The 27,865-nt window shown below is 35.8% G+C and overlaps 1 protein-coding gene and 1 pseudogene across 1 annotated transcript in view; both read right to left on the minus strand.

Moving 5' to 3' along the window:
* The window catches only part of EXOC6B (exocyst complex component 6B), a 557,753-nt gene that overhangs the window by 204,677 nt on the left and 325,211 nt on the right, over positions 1–27,865 (minus strand). The gene's annotated exons all lie outside the window — the stretch shown is intronic.
* LOC102740834 (uncharacterized) lies at positions 3,384–6,465 on the minus strand (annotated as a pseudogene).

The following is a 27,865-nucleotide window of genomic DNA, read 5'->3' on the forward strand; positions in this document are numbered from 1 at the left end:
AACCCTCAGTTTGTTTCCTGAGATTAAGAATTCCTCGTATCAGTGAGATCATATGATACATGTCTTTCTCTGATTGACTTATTTCGCTTAGCCTAATACCCTCTAGTTCCATCCAAGTCATTGCAAATGGCAAGATTTCAATTTTTTGATGGCTGCATAATATTCCATTGTATATATATACCACTTCTTCTTTATCCATTCATCAGTTGATGGACATCTTGGCTCTTTCCATAGTTTGGCTATTGTGGACATTGCTGCTATAAACAGCTGGGTCTTTTTGAGGAACCTCCATACTGTTTTCCAGAGTGGCTGCACCAGCTTGCATTCCCACCAACAATGTAGGAGGGTTCCCCTTTCTCTGCATCCTCACCAACATCTGTCATTTCCTGACTTGTTAATTTTAGCCATTCTGACCGGTGTGAGGTGGTATCTCATTGCGCACTTTAAGTTTTGCTAGATACTGTTAGGTTGTGCTCCAAGAAAGCTTTATTTTTTTTTTTACGATTTATTTATTTTAGAGGGGGTGGGGAGGGTAGAGATAGAGGGAGAGAGAGAATCTCAAGTAGACCCTGCGCTGAGCATAGAGCTCAATATGAGGCTCAATCCCAACACCCTGAGGTCATGAATGAGCAGAAACCAAGAGTAGGACACCTAATTGACCGAGCCACCCAGGCCCCCCCAAAAAGGCTTTATATCATCAAAATGTAGAAAGGAACTGATTTTTCTGTATTCCATCAATCTTTATCATTTATGCCAATCTGGTAAGAAAAAATGTTTTATTTTGATTTTGAACTTCATCACTATTGAGGGCTGAAAATCTTTTCATTTACTCACCAGTCATTTCTCGTTCTTCTTTTGTAAAATATCTATACACATTCTTTCCCAATTTTTCTATTGAGCTTGTTCTTAATAATTTATAAGATTTATACCTTAATCTTTGTTATATATAAATATTTTCTTGGTTTGTCTTTAATTATCTAGAATTGTCTTTAATTTTTGATTATAGCATCTTGCATCATATACGAATTTCAACTTTTAGGTGGTCAAGCACTTTAAAAATATAATTTTGGTCTATTCTACATTATTGTTATCTTTTTCTATTTTACACCTCACTATTTGAGATGCTATTGCTTTATACTGATTATTTCATATCCTGAATCTTTCAGTCCAGGAACGTTGCTTTGTCTTCCTGCTAATAATCTGGTTTTCTTCTTGGCCCCTCATTAAAATTTTAAAGTTTCCTCTTATATGTCGTACATACTTCTTGTCATATTTATTTCTACCTATTTCATCATTTTTCTTGCAATAGTGAATGCAATCCATTTTCATCACATTTTTAATATGGTATAAGGAAGAGACAAGCTGAAGAACAGGATACATAATATTGTATCTGGCACTATTACTAAACCTTACTAATTCTAATCTGTTTGCAATTGGTTGTCTTGGATCATGTCGAACGGATAATCACACTGTCTACAAACTGGACCTTTCTCACCTCCTTTCCAACAGTCCCACTGCTTATTATTTTTCTTACCTTACTGCACTGGCTTGGACCTCCGGAAAAATACTGAATGGCACTGGTAACAATGGCCTTGTTTGTTCTGGCTCTGGCATGATGTTTATTCCACATCCCTGGTAAACAGCAACTATTAAATTAATGGGGTTTCTGTTCACTATTGGCTTGTTCAGCTTCTATTAGGAATGGCCATTAAATTATACCAAATGTTAAAGTATTAAACTGTTTTCAATACTTAGAGGTGACCATATAGTTTTTCCCTTTTAATCTTCCTGGTGTATTGTGTATTTTTTTTTTTACAATGTGACATATACCTCTCTTACCTAATTTTGAGGTTGTCTGCCTTAGTTCTATTTGCTATAATGTTAATATTGCTTTCTTTTTCTTACATCTGCCTGGAATATTTTCTCACACATTTATTTTATATCTTTCCATTCTTTTTCATTTGAGTAGTATTTTTTTTTTAAAGATTTTATTTATTTATTTGAGACAGAGAGAATGAGAGAGACAGAGAGCACATGAGAGGGGGAAGGGTCAGAGGGAGAAGCAGGCTCCCCGCCGAGCAGGGAGCCCGATGCGGGACTCGATCCCAGGACTCCAGGATCATGACCTGAGCCGAAGGCAGTCGCTTAACCAACTGAGCCACCCAGGCGCCCCTTGAGTAGTATTTCTTACAAAAAACACAAAGTCAAGTTTGGATTTAAGGCAAATCTGACAGTCTCTATGTTTAAAAGGAAATTTTACTTTTTTCACATTAGGTGTCATTTTTGACATATTTGGACTTATTACCACCATCTTATTTCATATTTTCTCTTTTATCACACTTCCTTTTTACCTTCTCCTAATCTGGATTGGTTAAATTCTCCTATTTCTGTTTTTCCCTCTTCTGTTATACATTTTTGTTATACTATTTTTAATTGCTACCCTGAAATTTTTAAAACATTTAAAAGATGTATTTCAGTTGTATCTAGAGGTAATCAGTATTGACAGTCTCCAGTGGAATAAGCCCAAAATCTTGGATGCTTTCTCTTCCTTTTCTCCCACCTCATATCCACTACATGTTGAGATTTTCTGAGATCTGCCATTTACAATATACATGATAACAGAAGCCTAATTTCAAAATGATTTTCCTTCAGAAATATAACGATACTGATTCACTTTCTTCTAGAATCCAATGTTGCTAATACTCATTTACCCAAGCTTACTAGATGATTCTTGAGCTGTGTCTATTCTATTTAGCTAATATAGTGTTTTAAAAAATTCACTTAGTGTATTTTTAATTTTGAAATTTCCATTCTTTTGAATTTCTCTGAGGATTTAATTAAACTTACTTTTGAAAGTTCTTCTAAGCTGGATGTTAGTTCTTCTCTTTGTCATTTAGTGCCTACCTTTCATGTTGGTTTCCTCAATTATTGGCTTGATTTGTCTGTTCACCTTTGCATCTAAGAATCTACTTATCTTTCTGTTAATGCTGGTTATATCTACAGTAAGATGTCCCCAGTGACTGTGGTACAGGATGGGACACGTTTCCAAGGAGAATGAATTGGCAGTATATATTTAGGCTGTGAGTGATGCCCATCTCTCCTTAAGGGGCAGTATCTACATAGGGACCGCCTTATCAAGGCAGCTGTGGTACCCACACACACTTTGTTGACACATGAGCCACTTCTCAACTGTCCATTGAAAAGAAGTTGGAAAGGGTTAGGGGGCCACTGGGCCAACTTTTCTCCAAGAAAAATCAAACTGACAATTGTCCCAGAGTCCATTCTCTATTAATGTCAACAGTGTTGAATAAGAATTATCAGAAACGATACTTATTACAGGAAAAGGGGAAGATGTCAAGAAGACATCACTAAATTTGGAAGAATTCTGTAGAGGTAAGACAAACCTTGTAGGAAAAAGGTCAGGCCTTCTGGAGGAAGACATAAGTATAACTACTAGAAAAGGCGGTCAGAACCTTAGAATGATTGAACCCTTTTAATCATGCATGAGGGTAGCTAGGGAAACAGAAATAGTCATACAAAGAGGAGTTAAAAGGGTTACTAAAAGATACATGGCACATAATCCATTCCTAGTTGCCTTGGTAATAGGACCCCACACCTTGACAATGAGAAAAAAAATATGAAATAAACAATAAGTAAAAATTGGGCCAAATATGCTCTGGTTAACTACACCTTGGGTATTGGTGAAGAGTTTGAGAGGGAGTTATGCCACTAAAAAAGAAATAAGGCATGAAGAATATGATAACTCAAGATAGCTTCTGAGAAGTGTTACCATGGGTATCAGGAAGTTACATACTCAGGTTGTCTTGCCAGTTCTATTCACCAACATCACTGCAGAGAAGGAACCATGGGCTTTCTCTCCTGGGGTACTATATAAATAGGCTGGAGTCTAGAGAAATCCAGGGAGCCATCTGCTTACATTATGCTCAGTACCCTTATCCTGATCACCCTAGAACTGAGCTAGTCAGCAGGGAAATAAAAGAATAAGGAGTCAACATGCTGGCTCTCTTTTTGGTACACTGGCTCAAGAGCAATTTCATACTTGACCTTTAGAGAATGGTTTACTCCAGTATTCTTTCAGTATTCTTTCCCCAAATAATTTCATATATATAATCCCCTACCTTGTGTGCCAATGGCATTCTTTTTTTTTTTCCTTATTAATACAGTATTTATTTGTCTTTCCTTTGTCAAACCCTAAGCCAACCATTTTCCCCAGCCTGTCTGGGGACATATAAGAAAAGGAACATACAAGGCAGAAAAGACAAAGGAGAAAGACCCATGGGAGGTGAAGATGGCTCTTTCACATGGTGAAGAGGATGAGAAGGGCCACCATCAGGCAAAAGAGCCCCATGATCTCCATGAGGGAACAGCCCAAAATGGCATAGGAGAAGAGCTGTTGCTTCAGAGCGGGGTTCCTGGCATAATCAATGATGAGGTTCCCAAACACAGTCCCAATTCCAGCGCCAGAGCCAGCTACCCCAACCGCGGCTGCCCCAGCCCTCAGAACTTGGCTGCTGTGTGGATGTCCCTTTAAATGATGCCAGTTTAGAAGCTGCGGCGAGGAATAAGTGAGGTCAGGGTATACGGGGCTGCCAAGCTGCTGTTTTGGTACCACTGCAGACAGTGATTGGTTCAGCAGCTGACAGGTGCTCCTGACCAAGCAGGGGGTGGAAAGAACTTTGCGCAGGTGTATATTTTCAAAGGATGAGGGGCTGTGGCCGGCGAGCGGGTCCCAGGACCAAGATAGGGACGACACCAGTTACACTTTCTTCTTTTCTTGCACTGCTACTAATGTATTTCCACTCAAAAACTGTATCTGCTCCATTATTTTATGGCATTGGAGGGTTAAAGAATATATTTGAACATGTGTACCTAGTCTATCTTGATCATGTACATTTTTAATTGATAGTATTTTAACTCAATTATCTAAGAAGCATTTTATAGGCTTTTAATATTATATGCTCTTACTATATAAGAGCATGCCATTTATTATGAAATTAGATCTGTCTGTTCCCATTAGATTTTTGACTGTTTATAGTGATTTTGACAGAGAAGTATTAAGAGTTTTCACAATCAAATATAAGATTTCTCCTTATGGCCCCTGAGTTTTGTATCACAATAAGAAAATCTCCACTACATTTTCTTCCAATACTGTTGCGACTTTTTAAAAACATATATTTAAATCTTTGGTGTAGGGGCAGTGAAAGGAATTTTTTCCCATCTTAAGCCTATTGTTAAACCATTTATTCAATAATCCATCCTTGTTCCCAGTGATCTGAAATATATTTATCAGATATTAAATTCCCAAGTAGTCTTGACTCTATTTCTGTATTAACTACTCTACTCCATGGAACTACATATTCATATCCCTGCAAGTGGAGCCTTTCAAACTAGGTAAGAAAAGTGTGTTCTCTCTAATTTTCTTTCTTGGAACTTAACTGATCATTCCTTCCCTCATATTCTTTCTTCCAGATAAATTTTACATAACTATAATAAATCCAATGCAAATCCCACTGGGATTTTTATTGTGTTGCATTTGATTAATGAATAATTGACACTTTTACAAACATTTTACTGTATGAAAAGACTATGATACTCAGTAGAGTTTTATAAATTCCCATATATATATATATATACACACACACACACATATTTCATGTTTATTCCTAAATGTTCTAATATTTTTGTTGCTATTATGAATGTGATTTTTATATCCAGGACATTTTGCAGGTTTGGGTATATACACGGATAACCACAAATTAATGTATTTATTAAATTATATCTTTTTTGTTTCTAATCAATTGTTCCTTAGTTAAGGTTCATGGTATTCCAGATTTTAGACTATATAATTGGCAAGTAGTAATAATTTTACCACTTCTTTTCACAGTATTTATAATTTGTTGCTCTTACATAATTGCTTTAGCTAGCACTTTCCAGAGAAAAATCATTAAATAATGCTAGGAAACAACCTTTGTCTTGTTTTACACACACATACACACACACACATTTATTTTAAGAAATTGTTTATCCATTCATGTTTACTTAAGGATTTTATATAGGACTCAATTATATCAAATGTTTTAGGTATTCAAAAATTTAATCTTTTTTATTTCAATATAATCTCAGAATTATATTGAACTAACCCTGCCTTCCTCGATAAATTACATTTGGCCATGGTTTATGATCTTTTTAATACACTGGCTTATTGCATTTGCTGAATTTTTTTTTTTGCATTTGCTGAATTTTTAAAGATGATTTTCATCAATGTGCAAGACTGACTTGCAGATTTTTTTTTTTTTTTTTACTTTCTAAGGTCAGGTTTTTATACCAATATTATGCTGTCTCAGGAACGAAATTATTAATTATGCCTTCTGTCTCCAAGATCAAGGACAGTTTTAATGGCATTAATATTACCTGTTCCCTTTTAGTTAAACAGAATTCATCCATTAAGCCATCTAGAAGGCATTTTAGTTAAGACGTAGGATGGATACGCTCTTCGTAACAGTTTTATTCTTATTTTTTTTGTTTCAATTTTTCTATCTCCTTTTAAATCTGCTTAAAATTTACTAGAAAATTATATATTTCACCTAAAATTTCAGATTTGTAGGGGCACCTGGGTGGCACAGTCTGTTAAGCATTCGACTCTTGGTTTCGGCTCAGGTCGTGATCTCAGGGTCATGAGATCGAGCCCCATGTCAGGCTCCGTGCTCAGCACAGAGTCTGCTTAGGACTCTCTCTCTCCCTCTCCCACTGCCCCCCCCCAAAATAAATAAATAAATCTTTAAAAGTAAATAAGTAAAATGTCAAATTTGTAGTATAGATTTGTGCAAAGCAGTAGTATTCAATTTAGTCATCTCCCAATTCTCATCTTTAATTTTGGATATTTCTGGCTTTCTTCCTTTCCCTAACTTTAGACTAATGACTTTTATATTATCAAAGAAAACACTTTTCAGTCTATCAGTTCAATTGATACTGAATTCATTGATTAATGGTTTTATCATAATTATTTAGTTCCTGTTGCTATACTTTGTTGCTGATTTAAAAAAAAAAAACGTATATAAGTGTTTCTTCATTCTTGATAGATTAAAACTGGAAACATTCAAGTTATGAACTTTCCTTGAAGTATGCTTCTTAATTGTACACCTCATAGGCTGACACGTTTTGCTTTTATTACCATAATTTTTTAAATTTCCAGAAGTTACACTTTTGACTTCTTTGATCACAGAAGTGTGTAATAAGGAATTTTCTAATTGTCAGTGTTACTACTACACAAATAATTTGACTGTATCTCCACATTTGCTAACATTGCCACTTGAGCCCATGTCAGTCTGATGCCATAGTTTGAGCTCCTAACTATTATTAGTATTTTCTATTGCCTCCTCTCTCTCAGCATTTCTTTTGTTTTCAATCTTTTGCTTTATGGCTTATATTTTATTTTATTTTTCACTCCCCTTCTTCCTTTCAATCATTAATTTAAAAAATACATAAAATTGTCAAGTTTTAGTTTTATTAGTGATGACTTTATATGTTTAACATCTATATTTAATGCACTTTAAAATGTCTATAATTAGGGGTGCCTGGGCGGCTCAGTTGGTTGATTTCAGCTCATATCATGATCTCAGGGTCGTGAGATGAGCACTGTGTCAGGCTCCACGCTGGGGGTGGAGCCTGCTTAAGATCCTCTCTCATCTTCTCCCTCTATCCTTCTCCCACTCCCTAAATAAATAAATAAATAAAATATCAATAATTATAAGATGCATTGTAATTTTTAAGTGATCAAGAATGAAAATATGGTGCCAATTATAACTATAGGTCACAATTGATTAGAAGACAAATTCCAAGTCCAGAGATGTTAAAATGTGAAAAGAAATGTTCTTTACAACTGATGAAGTACACCAGTATGCTGAAGCCATATTTTTCCATTTATATACTTCAAAAATAAACTCCCCTAAGAACGATAAAGCAATTCGCATGTTAATATGATGTTCCCTCGAAAGCCTCCCCCACCACCAAAACACTACATTTTGCTGGCTCTTCTTTAACTTTTTATCCCAGCTAACTATCATCGAATTGCTATTTCTAAATGATATATCTTCTATTTAAACATTTGAATATTACATCTTTTCTCCCTAGTCTGCTTGATTCTGTGTTTAACATGCTCATCACCAGTCTTTCTATATGATTTTACCATTTATGGATTTCTTCTTTTGACTCATCTTCTAAGTAAACTTTTACATTGGGTTCATAGAGGCTGTAATTTTTCTTTTTAAAAATATTTTTTATATTGGGCGCCTGGGTGGCTCAGTTGGTTAAGCGACTGCCTTCGGCTCAGGTCATGATCCTGGAGTCCCTGGATCGAGTCCCGCATCGGGCTCCCTGCTCGGCAGGGAGTCTGCTTTGCCCTCTGACCCTATCCCCTCTCATGTGTTCTCTCTCATTCTCTCTCTCTCAAAATAAATAAATAAAATCTTTAAAAAAAAAAGAACTCTTAAAAAATATTTTTTATATTTAAATTTTCTTTTATTAAATAATCTTACTAATTTTTAACTTAAGTCACCTATTTTTTTTTCCCTTCAACATTATATAGACATTATGACAGTGTCATTTGGGGTCTGAGAAAAAAATATGGGGCCAACTTAATTTTTTTTTAACATTGTAGGTGACTTTTTTCTTACTCTAGTAATACTTACAGAAATTTTTAAATCAGAAAAGTCACCAGGATGCTGTCTTTATTACTTTTTCCTGGTATTTAGTAAACTCTTTTCAATCTGTAGATTAAAGTCTTTTACTTCTGGGATGAGTTTTTTTTCCCTCTGTATCAATAAATTTCCACTAATGGTTTTTAATCTCTCTTCCTGCATTTTATGTGATTTTTCTCAAGAATGCCCCTAAGTCATTGAGTCCATCTGCTGCATCATTCACTCTACATCTTCCTGTATCTAATGTGGTTTTAATTATTTTAATAGTTTTACTCATCTCCCCTCTGCCAACTGTCTTTTAATCTTACTTTGGTGTCCTTTTATCTATATCTTAATCTCTTAAGCTCTTCTTTGATCTCTTATCATACAGTCTATGGTCACTTTTATCTCCTTGAGAGTGTTGACAATTATTTTTTCTTAAAGTGTTCTTCAGTTTCCTGAAGCAATTCTTCTTTCTTTTTTTTTTTAAGATTTATTTATTTATTTGAGAGAACGAGAATGAGAGAGAGTACATGAGAGGGGGGAGGGTCAGAGGGAGAAGCAGGCTCCTCGCTGAGCAGGGAGCCCGATGCAGGACTCGATCCCGGGACTCCAGGATCATGACCTGAGCCGAAGGCAGTTGCTTAACCAACTGAGCTACCCACGCGCCCTAATTCTTCTTTCAAAATATATATTCCTCCATTGCCTTTTATGTTCCTGTTTATTTTCCTTATTTTTAGTAGCCCTCATACACAGGTTCTAAGTTGTGCTCATCATTTAGCTAAGAGAAGAACAATTTGGTTATCTCTGCTATTTACTATGATTAAAGTGGTTGGATTCTCCTGTTTTTCAGGAGATTTTTAAAAACATATTTTATAATCTGAGCTTGAAGTCTAGAAATTGGTTGTATATTATGTCTGTTCATTCCTTCAGATGCTTTGGGAAGTGGGAAGAGGTTGGTAGAGAAGAATAAATCTTAGCAGAGATAACCTAAGCTCAAATACATTGTCTCCAAACACTCCTATCAAATTGGATGACTCTCTTGGCCTGAGCTAATGTTAAGATCCATGAGGGTAATTCTTTTTGATTTTAGAAATTATCCACTTCAGAGTCAACAGCACAACTGGATGGATTTTTCCACAACAGGAAGTCAGGTTGAGAAAAATAAAGATAGAATAACCCAATCCTCTATCAACCTCACCTCCCCTGTCATTCTCTATTCTGAAGTATGAAAATCTTACCTCCCCCTGTCATTCTCTGTTCTGAAGTATGAAAATTAGCCCGAATTTGGTATTTGCCATTCATATCCTTAGTGCTTCTCACTCTAAGGTAAGCATTATTGATAAGGTCTTTCTGAACTTTCTCACTTTGCAGAACCTAGAACCTGTTTGAAATTGGGGATATATGTATCAGCCTTTGACACTCAAGTTTGATTTAGGTCAAATTTTATTAAAATCAAGAAAATACTCTTTGCAATAATTAGAATGGGGCTAGGGTCAATCCTACTCTTTCATTTTTGGCTGAAGCCTACAACTCTATTTTTGCTTATTTATGTCCATTTTGGAGAATGTTTCAGGTAGGGCAACCTGCTCAATTAGCCATCTTTCCTAGAACTCTGAAATTTCACCTTTACATTAATTTCAGATAATTTCACATAAGACTTGATGAAATCAAATTTAGGGATATCAAATAATAGGCCTTTGTAATTAGTGATAATTACATTTGAATTTTACCTTGAACTTCTAGTACTCTAAGATAATTTCATTAATTTAGTCCCATTAAGGGGCCCCTGGGTGGCTCACTCGGTTAAACGTCTGCCTTCGGCTCAGGTCATGATCCCAGGGTCCTGGGATCGAGCCCCGCATCGGGCTCCCTGATCGGCAGGAAGCCTGCTTCTCCCTCTCCCCCTGCTTGTGTTCTCTCTCTCGCTGTCTCTCTCTCTGTCAAATAAATAAATAAAATCTTTAAAAAAAAAAATTTAGTCCCATTAAGAGACAAGTGGACAAAACAAAAAGTTACCTTTAGCTTTTGTTTGATTCCAGTGACACTGTCAGTATTCCAATAACTTTTCTGAAAATCATTATGGGAGTCACATATCCTGATATTTGCATTTGATCTCTACAAATATTCTGGCAATTTCTGTCAAATGAGCACCCAGTTGTCTCCAGTGGACTATTCCTGCCCTTTCCAAAAATGGAAAAGGCAGATAAAAAGATGAAGATGTTGGAAGATAACAGAAACATTTTTTAAGTTGAAGTTTATTTTAGATGATTAAATATGTCTGATTAAAAGCCAACAGGCCACATTAGGAGAAATGAATAAAGTGCCAAGGGCAAGTAATGATATAAAATATAAGCATAGACTGGTATAATTTTTTAAATAAACATTTTGTAACTTAGATAACCACAGGAGGCTATACAGTAGTGCTAATCACTCTGAGTGTTCTTTTTTTTAATTTAAATTCAATTAGCCAATGACATCATTAGCTTTTGATATAATGTTCAATGATTCATTAGCTGCATACAACACCCAGTGCTCATCACATCACGTGCCCTCCTTAATGCCCATCACCGAATTGCCCATCCCCCCACCCCTCTCCCTTTCCGCAACCCTCAGTTTGTTTCCCAGAGTCAAGAGCCTCATATGGTTTGTCTCCCTCTCTGATTTCTTCCCCTTCAGTTTTCCCTCCCTTCCCCTGTTGTTCTCTGCACTACTCCTTATATTCCACATATGAGTGAAACCATATGATAATTGTCTTTCTCTGCTTGACTTATTTCACTTAGCATAATCCCCTCCAGTTCCATCCACATCGATGTAAGTGGTAGATATTCATCTTTTCTGATGGCTGAATAATATTCTTGAAATTCCTCTTTTACAACAGCTTTCATGGTCATTATTACATTATTTTCAGTGAAAGCAATTATTCACCATCTGAGTGATAATTTTTAAAAATTTTTAATTCAGACATTAGAGTAATGATGATTTTGTTTTCTAGGGGACATCTGACAAAGTCTGGAAACATTTTGGTTGTCACAATTTAGGCAGACGGTGGGGTGGGACCACTGGCATCTGATGGGTACAGGTCAGGGATGTTGCTAAACATCCTAGACTGCACAGCCCCCACAACAAAGAGTTATCCAGCACCAAATGTCAATAGTGCCATGACTGAGAATCCTTGCTTTAAAGCCAAGACTGAGGAATAAAAGGATAGATTGCTTAAGTATGGTTTCTTGCATTCTTTAGGCATTTAAAAGAATTTCTTGGATGAAGAAATAATTAAATTGAATAACACTCTTTGGGATAATAAATAATAATTATGAAACAACAAGATCCATGAAATGGCTCTAATATATTGCTTTGGGGAAAACTGTATGCTTTCCAAGAAGACTATATCAAAGGACAAAATTTATTTACAAGTGTGTTATAATTGCTTTAAAAACCACACACACACATGCACACAGACATACACACACATACACATACAACTAAAGACACATAACTGAGAAGGTTACATTTCTTCATCTTATTACCTGCAGAGTTTTATAAGAAAGCAAAAACAAACTGTTGATACGGCCAGCATCTTCTGCTCATCTATAAAGTTGGTCTTTGCTTCCAAGCATATGCATGGAACAGATGGTTCTCCCTATAAGTCTTGAAGACTCTTTATGCTAAAGTCTGAGGAAAAAAAGACGTAGAAGAAAGCAGAACCTATAAAAACTCTAGTACCTTGAAAAGTCATACCAGAGGGAAAATTTAACTTTATAACTCACTTAAGGTATCATTTCACAACCAAGTTCCATTGAAAGAAATGGATAACCTTGCTTAAAGGGAAATAAAAAGGCAGAAAAAATCCTGAAGTTCTCTGTTTTGGTTAAACTATTCAAAGAAACTGAGCTGCCAATCCTGCTAGTGAGAACTGTCAACACATTGTACACTAAAAGAACAAATTTTGGAGCTGGAGATTTGACATAGATTTGGGGGCCATCAAATTTATGACTATGGGAACACAGACAAGGTGCTTAACCATAAGGATCCTAAGTTCCTCCACTCCAAATTGGGGATACTAAAATCTCTCTTCTCAAATGCTGTGTGCTATTATTATCATAAATCATACTAGAAACCAAAAGATCAGACAGTTCAGCCTACCTTGTTTAATTTCCTAGAGCATTGAAAAGACCACAGAATCATTTTTAAGTTACTATAGGACTCTTACCTAGTATAGAAATTCTCACTCTACACATACTTTCCCAGAATTGGTATAGTAGCTTCAAATAAGATTCACCAACGACTTCATAATGAACTGTAAACCGTTATCTTGATGAGTAGCTTATTTATTTAGATTTTGCTGCACATTACCTCTACTAATACTAGACCCTGAATTAAGGATCTGCACTTTGCTGATGCAGCTGTAAGAACAGAAGGATCAGTTTATGCTGTTACCTAGATCTTTAGTGAGGGTGAAGAATTAAATCTGGGGTAAATAGCTATCTACTGACCACAGCTTATTTCAATGATGAATTATTCTTTTTTTTTTATAGATAGATGGGGATTTTCAGATTTTTTATTTATTTATTTGAGACAGAGAGAGAGAGAGCACAAGCACAGGGAGTGGCAGGCAGAGGGAGAGGGAGAAGCAGACTCCCCATGGAGCAAGGAGCCCGATGCGGGGCTCAATCCCAGGACCCTGGGATCATGACCCGAGCCAAAGGCAGCCACTTAACCAACTGAGCCACCCAGGAACCCCAGTGATGAATTATTCTTAAACATAAAAAAAAAAAAAAAAGCATCTTGTTCAGAACAGCTGGATTCAAAATGCATCCCATGCAGTTAAATCAGCAACACTCCAGGGGCGCCCGGGTGGCTCAGGTGGTTAGGCATCTGACTTTGGCTAAGATCATGACTTCAGGGTCCTGGGATCCAGCCCCATGTCTGGCTGGCTCTGTGCTCAGCGGAGAGTCTGCTTCTCCCTCTCCCTCTGCCCCTCCCCCCGCTCACACTCTCTCTCTCTCTGTCTCAAATAAGTAAGTAAAATCTTTTTTAAAAAAATTAGCAACACTCCAAATCATTATACTATATTCTTCCTCAGAGAGTAGATTTCATCCTTATAACCTTACCAAGCAGCACAGTGCATCATTGAGCACATAGTAGGTGCTCAATAAATACTGGTCAAACTAAATTGAAAGCAATGAACCTCAAATTCTAGGAGCTCAAGTTATTCTAAAGTTACATACCTAATAATAAAATAAATTAAACAATGAGAAGGAAATGTCCTAGAATTAGAACTGCATTACTACCAATTTATCTAAGGCATTAGACTATGAAGATACATTAAAACTTGATCAGGAATACACCAAAGAGAAAATATGGTCAATCTGAAACTTGGGCCTATAGTTCTCAATCTTTATAAACAAGCACTCGTACAGACCAGTGTATACACTTTTCCCTAACCCTTTCAGGAATCATCTTCAACTCACATTTAATGAATTCTCTTTTCATTAACACCTCAGAACCCAGTTTAGAGTCTTGCTACATGGATATTTAAAGCAAGATATACAAATGCTGAGGCAATGGACTAGAATTTCCTTTTGAAACTTTTCCTAAAGCCTAATTTTATTGACCTTCCACCATGTTATCCAGAAAAACATCAGTTGTCAAAAAAAAAAAAAAAAACCACTATGCTGATTCTGTACAAGACTGATGCTTTTACTAAGGAACTAGAGGCAACAAAATTCCACCTCTGCTTCTTATGAGCTGTGAGACCCTAGGCAACTTAATTAAGTTCTCTGTGCCTGAGTTTCCTCATCTGTTAAAAGAGTAAAATACTACCAATATCACAGAATTCTTAAACAATATTTGTAAAGTAACTTAGAACAGTTTGTATATACTATTGGTGTATAGCTTTTGTTAAATAAATAAGATCTATTTTGGGAGGAACAGCCTCAAAAGGCTTAATTTTGCAGATATACAAATATAAAAATCATTATAAAATCCATACATCAAAACCTTTAACTTAACCCTTTACATTTTCACATCTGGCTGTATTTAAGACATTTCTTTGTCTAAAATAAAAATGAAATCTCGAGTGTTATTCTGATCTGGGATCCTATTCTGTCTCTTGCAGTGAAAAAAATCCCCAGAATCATAATGACAAAGCTAAGTATTTCCTGCTATATAACTGACTACCAACAATATATACAATATAGAAGTTACATGCATCCCACCGAGTTAACACAGTTAATAAATTTCTTTATCAGAAATATGCCTTCATTAAATAAGGATAATAACTTCTCTATTAAACTTTATATAAAAGGACAAAGTTGAAAGACACAGAATAATATAAATAAAAGGAACCATTTAGGTCCATTTATTCCAAATATTTTACACAATGGCACATGTGTAATTTGAAGACTAAGATGTACTGTATGGTGACTAGCACAACATAACAAAAGAAAATAAAATAAAAATAAATAAATGACCTCAAAGTCATGTCCAAATCTAAATTCATCACCTTTTCCTAAAACTGCTCTTCTTAATAGGTGATCCACCTTCTTGATACTATCACCCTCTCAACTCCTGGCTCAAAGCTTTCAGTTATCTATAGCACCGCTTGCTCTAAACATCCACTCATTAACCATTTATATTCATTCCTACCTCCATAATATCTGTCTTGCTAATTCCCCCTTCATCTCTATTCTGTCATTTCAAACATTCTTTAATCTGAACTAGATGTACTAGGAGAAATTTCTGCAACTACTAATTAGTTTTCCTATCTATAATTTGTTCTATCCACAATCCAATTTCCTGCAATCAAATTAATTTTCCAGAAACAAAGGTATGATTTTAATACCTCCTTGTTCAAAATCCATCAGTGATTCTCCATTTTCCTTAAGTTGCTAGTTGGGATCTCCCACCGTCTGGCCACAAGTACTGCCTTTTCTGATTTACTTTTCCATGCTATTTTTTCTTTGTATACCTTACGCTCAGCAAATATCACACTACTCATTATTTCCCACCCACCCTCCCAAGCTCTCAGGCTTTATTGCTTTTTTTTTTTTTTTAATAGGATTACTTCTGTCTTAAAAGATCTTCCTTAAAAATTCTGGAAAAGGATTTTCTCATTTTCTTCATAAAATCATTCCTAAACTTCCTCTCCCTCAGAACTCCTGCCTGGATGTCCACTGTGCTTTATCTATATCACTCTTAGGGCACTGATCATATTGACCTGTCATCATTAAAGTAACTGTCTAGTGCTTTTCATGTAGTAGTGGTTTGATGAATTCATTTGAATGACTGCTGAATGTAACGTCTATTTTTATATGAGGAAATGGAAGTAAAAGGTTTTGAAGCTACCACTCCAAGATCACAGTGAGTGTTTACTGGCGGGATTACCATATACTACACTGTACTTTCCTTTCACCTGGACCATCTATCTGTCAATCATTCAATCTATCATGTATATGTATATATACATATATACACTACTACATATATATTAAATGTATGTATATATGTACACACACAAACACATACACACATATTACAGTGAAAAAGAATCTTGAAAGCACTATGGTATCTAAAAAGACTGTTGGACTAGAAATCAGGGAATCTGGGTTTTATTTTATTTAATAATTTTGTTTTCCATTAAGTAAGTGTAATAAGCTAAGTCACTAAAGGCCTCTGAAATTCATTTCCCTAATCTGTGTAGAATGAAGTATATTAGGCATCAGAGTAGATATTATAATAATATAAAGAGACACAGGTTGCTCCATTAGCAAAGACTGTTACTGATTTGCTGCATTCTCTATGCTTAGCACAAAGCTAAAGTTGTCTTTTCTTTTCTCTTCTACCAGATTATATAGTATACCAAATTGTTATATAATTATTTGTTTTTGAAAAACATGGTTATGCTTATCTAACTCTAGGTACAGAAGAATACACTCCATCCTCTATTAATTTAAGAAACTGATGCTCAATTTATGTGATTAGACAGTTGTTCACAAAATCAACTTATGATGAAACAGGTAACAGCTTGCATAGATAGAGGAAAATAATGTATTTTCAATACATTTTTTCATGTATTCTCACTTGATGTGTACTTGAAACAATAACCTGTGGGAGGAAAGTTTAGATATATATTATCATAGTCTCTCACTTAACAAAAGGATTTTATTGTGGGAACACAGAATAAATGAACTAAATATTAAACCAAACATACCACCTAGACAACTAAAATAGTGGCTATACATAACATTAAAGTAAAATATGAAAATTAGCAAAAATGACTATATGTTGGTTTAGAGCATCTACTTAAATCAATATTATATTCAAACCTAAACAGCTCAAATCAGAGTTCTTTATAAAGACTGAGTGCAGTGCTGTCTTCGAACATCTGAACAGGAGCTTCACCACGGATCAAGCCACTTCAGTAGCAGCTCTGCCCAGTTATGGACAGGACATTGTAATTGTCACAGTTGCATCTGGGAAGATGGCTAAGGACTCTGAGGAGAGATGTGGTATCATCAGCATTCTTTGTATCTTCACAAATTAAAAAGAGTTGTATGAGACTCCAGAGTGCCAGACAGGGAAATAAAAGAAAAGCATACAATTGCCAGTCTATTGTTTCACTTGTATTCAAGCCTATAAGGAAAATAATTCTCAGCTCATATTATATAGGCTTTAGAAGTCTTACAACAGAGCAGTCAACTATAAATTATGTTCTAATTCTTTACCTATGCAAGGTGAAAGACCTGTACTCTGAAAACCTTAACACTGATGAAAGAAACTGAAGACAATGCAAACAAATGTAAAGATATCCCATGTTCATGGATTGGAAAAACAATTATTGCTAAATGTTCACACTACCCAAAGGAATCTATAGAATTAATATAATCCCTCTCAAAATACCAACAGCATTTTTCACAGAACTAGAACAAATAATCCTAAAAGTTGTATGGAACCACAAAAGACCCCGAGTACCCAAAGCAATCCTGAAAAAGAACAAAACTGGAGGCATCACAATCCCTGATTCCAAGATATACTACACAAAGCTGCAGAAATCAAAACAGTATGGTAATGGCACAAAAACAGACATACAGATCAATGGAACAGAACAGAGAGCCCAGGGGCGCCTGGGTGGCTCAGTCCTTAAGCGTCTGCCTTCGGCTCGGGTCATGATCCCAGGGTCCTGGGATAGAGCCCTGCATCGGGCTCCCTGCTTGGTGGGAAGCCTGCTTCTCCCTCTCCCACTCCCCCTGCTCGTGTTCCCTCTCTCGCTTTGTCTCTCTCTGTCAAATAAATAAATAAAATCTTTAAAAATAATAATAAAAAAAAAAGAACAGAGATCTCAGAAATAAACCCATGATTATATGGTCAATTAATCGTTGACATAGCAGGAAAGAATATGCAATAGGAAAAAGACAGTCTCTTCAACAAATTATGTTGGGAAAACTGAACACCTACATGCAAAAGAATGAAACTGGAACACTTCCTCAGACCATACACAAAAATAAACTCAAAATGGATTAAAAACCTAAATATGAGACCTGAAATCATAAAAATCCTAGAAGAGAGCACATAATGTCTCTGACATCGGCCATAAGAACATTTTCCTAGATATGTTTCCTGCGGCAAGGGAAACAACAGCAAAAATAAACTATTGGGACTATATCAAAATAAAAACCTTCTGCACAGCAAAGGAAACAAACAACAGAACTAAAAGGCAACCACTGAATGGGGGAAGATATTTGCAAATGACATATTTGATAAAGGGTAGTTTCCAAAATATATAAAGAACTGACACAACTCAACACCCAAAAAACAAATAACCCAATTAAAAAATGGGCAGAAGACACAAACAGACACTTCTCCAAAGAAGTCATGCAGATGGCCAACAGACACAGGAAAAGGTGCTCAACATCACTCATCATCAGGAAAATGCAAATCAAAACCACAATGAGGTATTACCTCACACCTGTCAGAACGGCTAGAATCAAAAACACAAGAAACAACAAGTGTTGGTAAGGACGTAGAGAATGCACTGTTGGTAGGAATGCAAACTGGTGGAAAAGTGAAAGGAGGTTCCTCAAAAAATTAAAAACAGAATTACCATATGATCCCGTAATTGCACTATTGGGTGTTTATCCAAAGAATACAAAAAGACTAATTCAAAGAGATAATATGCACCCTATGTATACTGAAGCATTATTTACAACAGCCAAATTATGGAAGCAGCCCAAGTGTCCATCGATAGATGAATGGGTAAAGAATATGTGGTATATATACAGAATGTAATATTACTCAGCCTTAAAAATGAATAAAATCTTGCCATTTGCAACAACATGGATGGAGCTAGAGAATGTAATGCTTAATGAAATAAGTCAGAGAAAGACAAATACCATATGATTTCACTCATATGTGGAATTAAGAAATAAACAAAGAAAAAAGGAGACAAACCAAAAACCAGACTCTTAACTACAGAGAACAAACTGATGGTTACCAGAGGAGAGGTAGGTGGGGGGTGGGGGGGATGGGTGAAATAGGTGATGGGGATTAAAGAGTGCACTTATCATGATGAGCACTGAGTGAGGCATAGAATTGTTGAATCACTATATTATACATCTGAAACTAATATAATACTGTAATGGAATTAAAATTTTAAAAAAATAAAATAAATCCTTTACCTTTGCTGTTTATGTTCCTAATTCCACTTTCCTATTTATCTTACAGCATTATTTTTTTTTTCCCCAGTTATTGGTAGACAGAGTTATAACAAACTTTTAGAATAGATTCCTCCCATAAGTTCTACAACTATGTTGGATCAAACATAAGTATTTAATAACTAAATAAGAGCAATACAAGAAATATAAGGTCAAAATCACTCCAAATCCAGGCCTTGATTTAAAATTATCTTCACTATTGGTATAATTTTTAATATGTTTTTATAGTTACTCTGCTGCATGACCTCTAAACATTATACACACACCATGTCAAATTATTCACCAAGTTATTCCTCATATGTGATTCTAGCACACAGAGGAAGAAGCACGGGAATCTCAGGGTTGGAAGACTCAGAGTCCTAGTCTAACACTTTGTGCTATGCATGTATCACCTTCACAACATTCCATTAAAAGCATCTGTTCTCTATTCTAATGTTGACCATGAATTAAGTAGTTCATGCTTTATTTAATTTTCCTCTCTCTAACTTCTACTTGTTAGATCCATTCAAAACAGGTCTAATCCATGTTCTATGCAACCACTTTTTCCAGCATTTGGCTTTCCCATTTCTAGAAGAAATGGAGGGCCATTGGGTATCCACATTTTACTCTAAATAAAAGGTTCCAAATTAATGGTAAGAGTCAATAACAAACTCACTCTATCCTTTGGAAAAATAATAAATAGACAAAATGAGCTCCCCAGAAAATTGTGCCAGGTTCCCCAGTATTCACATACCCTGTTAAAGCAGACAGGGTAAAATGGACTGCAAGGAGATCCGAAGGAAAAAGGGAAAAGAAGCTAAACGCTGGTATTTAGACAAGATCACCTTCTCAGGGTGCCTTCCAGGTTTTTGGACTAGAAGCACTTAAGCCAAGTATCTGCTCAGTCTCCAAAGAGACATCAGAGACAGCCTGGCAGGTTTACCAGAGGGCCCTTAAAGGCAAAGGTCATATACTGTGAAGTGTATAGAGCCATTAAAAGTTAATCACATGACTTCCATATGATTAAAAAAAAGTAGAGGAATTAAACAGTGGGAGAGGTTACTGTTAACTCATGGCAAAACAGTATCAAGGTGAATCATAGACAAGCTATCCATAAAGACATTACAGTTTGGTAGTCTTGGGTAGTGGTTTTTTATGAAAAGCAGATGAAATGCTATATAACATAATTAGAGGAATTCATCGAATCAGACAAAAGGTCACTGGACATTCCTCATGACTTTCTGCAGTTAGCATCAGTAATACAATTGTGCCAGTTCTAGCAAACTTGCCTCAATAGCATAAAATAGGTGTGATTAGGTCTAATCATAGCCATATTATTTGCAGTAGACTGGGGCCATGAACTAACATCAGGGCTGAACTAGGACTAGGTCTAATCACAGCCATATTATTTGCAGTAGACTGGGGCCATGAACTAACATCAGGGCTGACCTAGGACTGGAGTGTTGAACATTACTACTGAAACTCAACATGCTATAAAACTGATGCTCATTAGACTCAGACCCTGCCCTACACCTGGGAGCCAGGTTCCACCAGTAAGGTAAAGAGATAAACAAAAAACACTGGAAGGATCCCCATGGGCCACTGTTAAAGGAAAGGGAAACCCTAAAGAAAGAGCACAATTAAATGTCCCCTCGGGAACTGACATTTCATATTTCCTTTACCACCTACGAGGTAGCAAATCAACACTATTCCTTTAATAATGAAATAACTAATGTCTCTTGTATATATTACAGAATGATTTTTAAGTTTTAATAATAACAATATCTCTCACACAAGATTTAACATTATGTTATAAATATTATAACTGATATTTATTAAATGCTTACTACGTGGTAGGCTATGTTGTTATTTACTACATATAAAGGTTTATGTTTTTAGGATAATCTTGAATAATTCACTTCCCGAAATAAAAAACTCTTCTAGGCTTATAACTCTTACTGGAAAAATATCTGTGATCTAGAGGAATCTAACATCATACAAATATTTGAGATTTACTTTTGTGATCTTTCCCTTTTCCTCTCCAACCTACCAATAAACATGAATGCTTCAAGTTACCTGCGATGTTTGAACCATCAACAAAAGTATATTGAAGCTATATAATTAAAAAGTGCAGACTTGTAAAGGAGCAGAGATTACATATACCAACACTACAGAATGGACAACTCCATCCTGCTTTGGAAGAAAACAGAAGGACTGGAAATCACAGGTGTGGCAAAGAGAAGTAGAATAGGAAAATGGTCATGTGCTCAATTTGCCATGACCAATATTTTAATTTCTTAGGGAGGAAAAAAAGTTTAATTTTGAAAATTACAGTGGAAAACATATTTATAGTTCTCAAAGGGTAATATGTATCATCAAAAGATACCAATAAGAGAGTGAAAAGGCAAGCCAAAAACTAGGAGAAAATGTCCATGATACATACATCCTATAAAGGACTCATAACCAAAAGAGTTGTTCTCAAAATGTCATCTGCAGATGCCTGAGGGTCCTTTAGACCCCTCTCAAGGTGTCCACAAAGTCAAAACAATTTTCATAATAACGCTAAGATATTGTTTCTTTCACTGTATTGACATTGGCACTGATGATATTTCACTTGTGTTGACATATGCAAAGGCAATGACTGGCAAAACTACTGGTACCTTAGCATGAATGAAGCTTACAATACCAAACTGTACTAAGCAATCCTTGTATTCTTCAATGCCAGGTACTCACAATAAAACATACGCCAGTTTCATTTAAGAACGTCCTTGATGAAGCAGTACAAATTATTAATTTTATTAAATCTCAACTCTTCAGTATGTCTTTCTGATATTCTGTGGGACAAATTGGGAAGTATGCATAAAACATTTATGTTGCATAGCAAATTATGTTAACTGTCTCAAGGAAACACATTTGTGTAATTGTTCGGGTTGCAAGCTCAACTAGCCCTGTGTTCATCGAACGCCCTTTTCACTTGAAAGAATAGCTGACAGACAAATTATGGTTATTCAGACTTGGGTTTTCGGTAGGCATTTTCTTCGAAATGATTGAAATGAGCCTGCCACTTTAAAGAAAACAACTGACAGTATTAGTTGTCAATGACACAATTCAAGCTTAGAAACCAAATTTCAAATTTTGGAAAACTAGTATCTGCCACCATGATATAGCTTCCCAATATTTAAAAGACTTTTTAACTGAGACTGGTGGTAATATTACTGAGTGCGGGATGTGCTTTTTGATACTAAAAATGTGCCAACATTGGGAAGATCTGCATAACTGAGTGAAATGATATATGCATGACGCTACAAAGGACAAAACAGATCAATGAACTTTAAGGTAACAGAATATGAAAAATTCATTGATAAAGTTTCAGATTCTACATCACAACTAACCTTTACAAAACTATCATGTGTCAAGTATTGCTGTAATATCTAAGAATATTAACAATAATCTGAAAAGGCCTCCTTTATCCAACATATCTGCAAGGCCAGATTTTCTCATATACTTTAAACAAAACAATTTATCACAACAGACTGATCCAGAAGCAGATTTGAAATATCTGACATTCTTCTATTAAGCCAGACATTAAAGTTGTATAAACTATAAAAGAATACCATTCTTCTCATTAAATTTCTTTTGTTTTGGAAAACATAGCTAGTTTTCTTGAAAAATATATTATTCAGGTTAACAGATAATGAGTATGTTATTGTTATTTTAAAATGAATATTTTCAAAATTACTCAGTCTCAATTTCAAATATGATAAACATTGATAGCTATAAATAGCATAAACAAAAGATCTTTGAATTCCTCAGTGACTTTTACTTTTTTTTTTTAGAGAAAGGTGGGAGGCGGGGAGGGATAGAGGGAGAAGGAGAGGAAGAATCCACACTGGGCGTGGAGCCTGATGCAGGGCTCGATCTCATGACCCTGAGATCATGACCTGAGTCAAAATCAAGAGTCTGATGCTTAACTGACTGAGCCACCCAGGCGCTCCCCTCAATAACTTTTAATAGTGTGGAGTCTGAAGACCAAGAAGTTTGAGTATAGCTATATTAGCTTCCTATTGCTCCTATAGCAAATTACCACAAATTTAGTGGCTTAAAACAATACAGATTTATTATTTTATAGTTCTGGGGGTTAGAAGTCCAAGATAGGTCTTATTAAAACTAAGACAACATTCCTTCTGAAGGCTCTAGGCAGGGAAAAATCTGTTCCTTGCTTTTTTCAACTTCTAGAGGCTTCTCACATTCCTTGGCTCCTGGCTACATCACTCTCACCTTTGCTTCTGTCACTACATCTCCTTTACTGTGACACTCTTACCTCCCTTTTATAAGGACTCTTGAGAATATATTAACTAATCTATATTACTTCTATATGCAATGGATATACCTCACCATTGTTATCCTGAGCCTAAGAAATGACACAAAAGAGTATATACTGTATTATTCCACAGATTGGCAAAACCAAGCTATGCTATTAAAAGTACAGGCAGGGGAGCCTGGGTGGCTCAGTCAGTTAAGCGTCTGCCTTTGGCTCAGGTCATGATCCCGGGGTCCTGGGATCAAGCCCCTAGTCGGGCTCGCTGCTCAGCGGAGAGCTTGCTTCTCCCTCTCCCTCTCCCCGTTTGTGCTCGCTCTCTCTCTCACTCACTCTCTCTCAAATAAATAAATAAAATCTCAAAAAAAATTAAAAAAATAAAAGTACGGATAATGATTACCTTCAGGAAGAAAGGTACAGATTTGATGGGGGAAAGGCTAAAAGGGTCTTCTGGGAAACTGATAATGTTCTGTTTCTTGATCTGCATGCTGAAAACATAAGACTATCTACTTTGTGAACATTCTTCAAACTATATGTAATTTGTTTATTTTTCTATGTTTGTTATTCTTCAATTTAAAAACAAACAGCAGGGCGCCTGGGTGGCTCAGTCAGTTAAACGTCTGCCTTTGGGTCAGGTGACAATCTCAGGGTCCTGGGATCAAACTCCCTGTGCAGCGGGGAGTCTGCCTCTCACTCTCCCTCTGTGCTCTCTCTCTCTCTCAAATAAATAAAATCATTTAAAAAATAAAAAATAAAAACAAACAGGAAATGAAGTTATTCCCTTTTCTAAAAGATGAACCATTTAAAAAAAAAAAATACATTTTTCCAGGGGCCTCTTAACTAAAACAACGAGCCACAGGGGTCATCATATCTGTTTTAAAACAGAGAAATATTGATATGATCAACATGGCACCAAAAACATAGTTCTAAAAAAAATCCTCAAATTGTATACAGCTCTAGTCCAAAGCTAGGTTCACATGTAAGAAAAAATAGGCACAGAAGAAAATTACCTTTAAAAGGGTTTTATGTTAGACTGCTTGAAACTGTAGAATTAGGATCTGTCTATTGAAAGACAGCTTCCCTTATGATTTCAGCTCAGGTCATGATCTCAAGGGTCGCGGGATCAAGCCCCGCACTGGACTCAGCGCTCAGCAGGGAACCTGCTTGAGATTTTCTCTCTCTCTCCCTCCCTCTGCCCCTCCCCCTACTTGCGTGCTCTCCTTCTCTTCAGACAGCTTTCCATTTTCAGGTCCTTGTCACCTCTTGATCCTAACACTATCTTCCAAAGGAGCTATCAAGATACACATCGATTAAAGGAAACTTAAAATAAAAACAATAAATAGCATCTACCAAAACAGAACAAAACACACATATACAAACAAAGAACTTAAAACTTCCTTGCTTTGTTAGTTTGACAATCCCTGTAAGTATTGACCAAAGTCTCCATCCTGGAACAGTTAAAGATAGTAAATCATTTATTTTCAGAAATACTGTAAAGGCAATCAGATTATCCTAAATGAAATACAAATAACAAGTATATATTCTAAACAGAAACCCTTTTTAAAAATAGAATGCATTCAGGGAAGCATTTCAAGGTAGAAAATTCATTTTTTGGCTCTGTGTGTGTATGTGTGAGAGAGAGAGACTGTCTCTAATCACGTTTTAAGAAAGTAGTTTTTCCTTGAACAGGGTCTGGACCTCATCTACAGCCAGGGAGCTAAAGCAACAAGCTTGCAGTTGCTAATTCAAAGTAGGAGGGGTCCCCAGGGGCAAGTATGCACCGTGTCTGATTTCCAATAATGTGTGTTATTTGTTTGGAGAAGTTCAAGCACTTACTAAACCATATTAAAACTGTGGCTATAAACCACCATGAAAGTACTGCAGAACAGTGGCATGTACGAGATTCCTATTCACTGAACTGTGAACTCCTCACCCCACAACATGTGCACTGAATGTGCTAGAGTATCTTGGCACCAATCAGCAGGCTCAAATTTGCCATCTTGTCGAAGAAGTAAAAATGTAATTTAGAATGACCTAACTGCAATATTCCCAAGTAGCAGTATTTTCTTCCTTGTGAACTTGAATAAATACCTTTGCAGTGTTTTCCCAACTTCATTCTCAGTGAGATGGAATTGTAAAGCCAAATAAATTTACATGAAAGAGTAGTAATAGAAAAGATGTCCTATGATGGGGAGCAGTCATCTGAGTTGGAAGTCACTGTTCCATGTGCCATGTTCCTGTTAGGCACATCCAATCTCATCATGACATTCACTGGCTACTTAGTGCTGGAGGACATATTAAAAAGTCTTAAGACATTTTTCTGCAAAGAACTTGTAACCTGAGAGATGATAAAGGGAATATATTTTTTTTAAATCCCCAAAGCAATTGTTTAAGATAATATATTTTAAGTTTTCAGTAGAGAATGGAGACAATAAGATCTATATGAGTTTACAAGAAAGTCAAACCCTTGGGATATGACTTGTGGGGAAGAGAGAGACTTGTCCAGAAAGACTTCACTGGGAAAATAGGCTTTGAATTGTATTTTAAAGGAAAGAAAGATCTGAAAGTGAGATGAGAAGTCCTTCCAAGGAGAAAGAAAACCATGAACAAAAGTCTACAGTCAGAAATAAGCAGTATGTTTGGGAACAATGAACAGATATACTTGGCTGAAGTCAAGGATTTATGTGGAGGAATTACGGGAAATATATGTAATGTGAATAAGAGTTACCCTAGAAAAAGTATGAATCATTGAAAATTTCTGAGCAGAGGGTATGACAGACACATCAGTGTTTAGGAAATACACATCAAAAATAAACTGGCATAAAGAGAAACTCTGCATTATGTTCTTCCTTCAATGACCACACACCCTCAGTTGTCCTCAGTAGTGACTTATTATTTCTGGCCTAATCTTGACCATGCTTTTTCAGTCCCCTTGCCTAGAACTCTGCTAGGATACCTTAGTTCAAGAGAGCTCCTACAAATTCCAAACCTCCTCCTTTAGTCTTTGAAATCTTAGGGAAAAAGCAACTCGTTTACTATAGCAAAAAGATCATGGGCTTCAGCAGAAAGCTGAACCAATCTAAATCTCTATTCCACCATATATTGACTTGTATGATCTTGGCCAATAATTTGCCTATCTATGCCTAAATTCAATCTGTAAAAAGGGGTTGCTCTGAAGAATGAAATGAGCTAAATGAAGAAGATTGAAATCTTTCACTATTGTAATTTATGAGCAAAGGCGAGTCTGACCTGGAAGAAGCAAACAAAGAGCTAAGCATTTCTTAATAAAGCAAATGCTTAAATATTTTTTAAATGCCAATAACAAAAAAATTATAAAACGGCAATTCTGAAAAGATTAGGAAGCCACAACACAAATAATTATTTACATTTCGTATATTTCCTACTGAACATTTTTCCCACTACTAACATGTTTTTAGTTTTTACATACCTGCAATCATGTTTGTAAAAATTTCATTCTGCTTTTATCATTTAACATTGTTATAGTTTGCAGTGCAATATTATTACTTAATATTCATAAAATTAGTTTTAACAAATACATAATAGTTCCTTGATCAATAGTATATAGTTATATAGCCATTTACCTGTTACTACACAGTTAAGGTTGTTTTTAATTATTTGATCTTATAAGCAATGTTGAAATAATTGTTTTGTCCTCAGAGAATACCCAGCTTTCCACTACCCCAGTACCAATGCAAAAGACTCAGAGTAGCCTCCTTCCCATTTGATAAAGGTATCTGAGATACTAAAATGACCAGACAGAGCAGTATCCAAGATGTTCTCACTGGTACCTCTGATTCTAACTAGTGTATTAGATATGGAGAACTGGAGCATTTTGTGGTCCTTTAAGCACTAGAATCTCCTTATTTTCTACCTTATCTCTTAGTATTTGGAATCAAACATTCTTAATCTTTATTTTAATAATTATTAGAGCAAGAGATCAATATTAAACAGTCAAAGGAATACTGGCTGAATACTACCAGATAGACTGACTGTGGTTGGGGATAATAGTTTTCTAGAGGAAAAGTGCTACCTAATAGCTTGACACACAAAGATGTCTCTGAAGAAATATAAAACTCTTAAAAGATGTAAGTCACTAACTAAACTCACAACCCCAATACCTACCAGTAGGGAGCAAA

This window comes from Leptonychotes weddellii, chromosome 10 (assembly GCF_054177405.1).
Source record: "Leptonychotes weddellii isolate Sample4059 chromosome 10, ASM5417740v2, whole genome shotgun sequence".
In the NCBI taxonomy this organism is placed as follows: Eukaryota; Metazoa; Chordata; class Mammalia; order Carnivora; family Phocidae; genus Leptonychotes; species Leptonychotes weddellii.